The sequence below is a fragment of the Beta vulgaris genome, chromosome 3 (assembly GCF_026745355.1).
Source record: "Beta vulgaris subsp. vulgaris cultivar EL10 chromosome 3, EL10.2, whole genome shotgun sequence".
Taxonomy (NCBI): domain Eukaryota; kingdom Viridiplantae; phylum Streptophyta; class Magnoliopsida; order Caryophyllales; family Amaranthaceae; genus Beta; species Beta vulgaris.
This window is the reverse complement of record NC_079204.1, coordinates 36,386,176-36,390,987: the sequence shown is the minus strand read 5'-3', so window position 1 is coordinate 36,390,987 and position 4,812 is coordinate 36,386,176. Positions and strand designations below refer to the sequence as shown.

The following is a 4,812-nucleotide window of genomic DNA, read 5'->3' as shown; positions in this document are numbered from 1 at the left end:
GCAAAAGATCGTCGTTAAGACGGCTACCTCAAAGTTTCGGGACGAAACTTCTTTTAAGGGGGGAAGCCTGTAATACTCCGTATTTTTAATACTAATTTCGTACTAATTAAGAAAATATAAAAGAATTAATAAAAAGGTATTTTAATTTATTTACAAGTTAATAGGAATAAATTATTAGTAATATGAATTGTTAGGAATTTCCGGAATTTTAAAAGAGTAACCTAATCGACCTAGGGTTACTACCTTTTGGAAGGGAGTATAAAAAGAAAAGGAGAGGGAATTTCAGAAAACCCTAAACCCTTCTTTCTCCCTCTCCTCAGCCGACATTTTCTTTCTTCTCTCTCTCCTCAGCCGACTTCCTTTGCCTCCTCTCCGTCTCTCGAATTTTTCAGCCTCTCTCCCTCAGATTTTCTTTCTTCCTCTCTCGGATTCCCTCTCAGTCGGTGTTTGAGGGTCGCGCGGGCGTGGTCTCGAGTGGTGCGAACTCGCGCTCGAGCGACGAGGGTGTGCCGAGGTTGCGAGCGACGAGGGTGTGCCGAGGTTGTGGTTCGAGGTTTTGGTACGAAAGGCGTGCGGGTGTGCCGAGGTTGTTGTTCGAGAGTTTGGTGCAAAGAGTTGTGCGGTGTTCGAGGGTTGTGCGAAAAGTGGGTCGAAGGTTTTGGTTGCGAGCAGTGGTGTTGGCTCGTGTGTGTGGTTCGAGTATTGCGACGAAGGTCGCGGTGTTCGAGGGAGTCGTGCGTGTGTTGTTGTGCGTAGGTCGAGAGCGAGCGAAGGGTGCGTCGCTGCTGTGCGCGCCAGCGAACCGAAGAAGGCTCGAGTGGGGCTGTGTGGCGAGCGAAGGCCACCGGAGTTCCGTCGCCGGAATTTTGTGCCGGCGAAAGTCAGTGGTATAATTTTGTACTTAACTTAGTATGTCAGTTTATTAATTATTCTTATATTTACTGTTTTCTAGTTAAGAAAGGTTTGTAAATTATAATTAATAATTAGAGTGTTTAGTAATTTATTAGATTGTTAACTAGTTAAGTTATTGTTCTGTTTTAAGTATAAATTCTGGTTAGGTTTGTAATTGGAATAAGTTGGAAGTAGGAAAATTGTGTCTTATTATTAGTTACAGTTATTATGTTTCATGAGTAATCTGTTTCATGAAATCTGACTTTGGACATGGAACTTACCTTTGGACATGGAACTTACCTTTTGGACATGGAACTTACTCTTGGACATATGACTTACTTTGGACATATGACTTATTTGGACATATGACTTACTTGGACATATGACTTGACTTTGGACATAAGACAGGCTGGACTTATGACATTTTGGATGGTAAAACAGTGGACTAATGTTACTAATAACTTAGTTACTCACTAACTCTGACTTCTAAAAGACGTTAAATTCACTAGATTAGAATTATAACGAAAGTTCTGGAATAAGGTTTTAACTATTGCGTAATTCGAATCGTTGATCGTTATGGTCTTAGTACGTAGTAGTTGTTAGTGTTATCAAGGACGTAACACTAAAGCTTTGTTTTAACGATTTAGGTCCCAATTTCATAAGCGGCTCGTTCTATTAAGTCAGCGAAAATTCTCCGTTACAAGGTACGTACGCGTACCAGTTTACTTTCAAAGCTTAGTATCATGTTTAGGTTGCAGTTCATGTTATTGGAACCTAGTACCATGATAGGGAACATTTGATTGTGATTGTTTGGTTAGACGTTATAACGTGAAATCAATATGATGCATTGAAATATGTTGCATTGAAATGCGAAGTTCTATCGTAGTGTAACATCAGCATTATTAATCTGATCTATAGAGTAACAAGAGTGTTACTAGGGATAAGATTGAGTTTGGTAATTAAGAGAGTATGTAAATGACTCCTTAAAGTTATAAAAGAATGATTGGTAATAAAAGAAGATTATGGCGATACTTGTAGTTGGACTCCCTACAAGTATAGAACAATGGGGGGAGTGTAGGACTTGTCCTACACTCCTACGCAGGCCTACTGTGACGACAGTAGTGTCCTTATATTTTGATAACTCAAGTAGGCGGAAGGTTCCGTTCGATCTTGGGGGTATGCATACTAAGGTGATGGGTGTGAGACGGAACAAAACCGTATTTGCATTTCATCTAATAGACCAAGTTGTCTATTAAGGATTCAGTAGCCCGTATGATTCTAGTAAGATGACGGTGCCCGTTCGATGCCAAATAATGAAAGATTAAAGGATGTGAGATAACGTAGGTTCATATAACAGTTGTAATGTATGCATCATTTATGTTCATATAGTTTCAATGGTTCATTACGTACTCAGCATAGCTGACCCTGTTTGTTATTATGTGTTTGTTGTCCTGTGATGAACTATTGATACTTCAATGGGGAGCAGACTAGGTGAGCTGGTGCTGCTGCATGACATCAAGCATATGGGGGCTAGACTGTAGTTTGAAGTTAACTTTTGGTTTGATCATTAATGAATTTTATAGAACATTGTTACATGGTTTGAGTTTGAGTAAAAAGGGGTCATCTGTGATTCCCGAGTTGTAATTACATTTTCTATTCCGCTGCAGTTTGGTTTTGAGACAATGAATTTGAGTTACCGTATTTCTAATTATGCCTTGCGTTCCATCGCGGCGGTAACACTCCCAAAGTCGATGCGACGTAGCATTAGACGTGTATGGATTTTGGGGGTGTTACATTTATTGTGGTTTTAAAGCATTAAAGTATTGACTTTTAAGGGTTTTGGTCACTAGTATAGTGGTACTATACTCGGGGGGACTAAAAGTGAAGAATTTCTTGGTTAAGAGTATTTTAAACACTTTTTATGAGGGTTTGAAATATTTTAAAGTTGTTGGAAATTTATAGAGTATTGATCTGTGGTCATATTGATTATTATTTGGCGGAAAATTCGTTGTAGGCAACTTTTAAGGTTGTGAAAGTGGCCACCCGATTGTCTGCACAAGGTACGTATATACCTATGTGTTGATTGGATTGCTATCATGATTTTGAGGATGTGAATATGTGTGTGGTATCATGTATAGGAGCTACTTTGAGTTCATATATGATTTCTATTGTATTGAATTTGCATGTTTTGTGTCGTTGTGGGAAACATGTTGATTATGAGATTTATATTATGGTTGTATGGAAAGTTGATGCAAGCATATGGTTGGGAACTTTATTTTCTTAATTCACAAAGCTTGGTTGGTTGTTGGCTAGGTTCAACAAATAAGGAAGATTGGATAAAAGATTGAATTAATCTTGGGTTGTTAAGTTGTTTGATCACTTATCTAATCCTAAGGTAAAAATGAAAGTGCGATTGTTTGATAATTGTATTATTTGTATTGCTTGTGAGTCAAAACAAGTAATAATTGTTAAATCATGTAAAGTGACACGCGGATAGCAATATCTTTAGACTTGTGCACGTCTGAAGTGTTGGCAAGTAGAGAGTTGGAGTACATAGTGGTAGCTCATGGCTTTTCTTGGGATCGGATTGATCACCATTCCTATTTTTATTTAAAGGTTCCTCGATATCGTAGGTCATGGGAATACGGAGTCGCGTCGTATTTCGTCTTCCCAAGGGAATACTGGTTTTTAGTCAGACAACTCGTTCCATTGACTATTCCATTTAAAGTAATTAAATTCTTGGTTGAGATGTTTAGTGCAGTAAAAGTGAAATAAAGTTATCTACAAGGTTATTATATTATTATTTATTCATGTTTGTTATGTAGTAGTGTCATGTTAGGATTAATTCTTTATTTGTTATGTAGTACTCAGTTTTGCTGATTACGTGTCTTTGTTTGTATATGTTGATCATGACTATGCCTTATTGATCCTGTGATGACCCATTTTAGTGAGCAGTCTCTAAGGAAGAATAGTGCATTGTTCATCTACAGGTTTAAAGATGATGCATCATTGGGTTCGGGATTGAAGACCTTGTGTAGTCTAATTATCATACTTTGGAATTTATACATTTTATAGTTGGTTTTGGTTTTGAGTTTGAGTTTGATTTTGTTGGTCGACTTTTGGAGTTGACTTTTTAGTTGCTTAAATTTTATTTATGAAGTAATTTATTATGTTTTTGCTGCAAAATTCTGAATAAGCCGATACGTTATCACGGGCGATAATGCTTTGATAATTCTCTACCTTTTATATTGAAAAGTATTTTGGAAAAGAGAGAATTATCGGGGTCTAACAAAGTGGTATCTGGGAGCTTTAGGTTTTTATTGGCATTTCGTGCCAACTTTAAGTTTAGGCGCCTAGCTAGCTAGTTACTTCAAATGAATTTCTCTTAGAATTGAGCTCTTACTTATTCATTGTGTTAAAATTAACTTTCGAAAGTTCTTTCACAAGATTTCACATACTTTTTCGCTTCGATTTATTTTTTAAGGGGTCCAAAAAAAATTTAGAGTGTCCGAAATTTTTTTTTTTATTAAGTTCGAAAATTTCGAACTATAATGTTCATTTTTTTTTTCGGTTCCTTATAAAATCGAAAACATTTATTTATTTAAATACCCTAGTTTATTTCAATTACTTTATCATTTTGGGAGAGATGGGTAGTATAGGAAGGGGTTATAGGATGGAAATATTATATGTCTGCATTAAATAGTTAGTTCAGCATGATTAAATTTTTCTTCCCTGCTAATTGTTTATATTCCTATGTTTATATTGTTGGTTACGATAACTTACTATTTATGTTGTTGGTTACGCTTACTTATTGTTTATTGTTGGAAATATACGTTAAGTGAGAGTACCAATTGTTTATAGAAGTATGTTTATTAGTTGTAGACCTTTAGCCATGTCTGACAGAGAAGATACTGGAGCAGG

At 36.5% G+C, this 4,812-nt stretch overlaps 1 long non-coding RNA gene across 1 annotated transcript; it reads left to right on the top strand.

Moving 5' to 3' along the window:
* Positions 1–667: 667 nt before the first annotated feature.
* LOC130590922 (uncharacterized) lies at positions 668–2,637 on the top strand. Its single transcript, XR_008968814.1, has 3 exons — positions 668–887; positions 1,539–1,595; positions 2,378–2,637. It is a non-coding gene; the product is annotated as an uncharacterized LOC130590922 (long non-coding RNA).
* Positions 2,638–4,812: the final 2,175 nt, after the last annotated feature.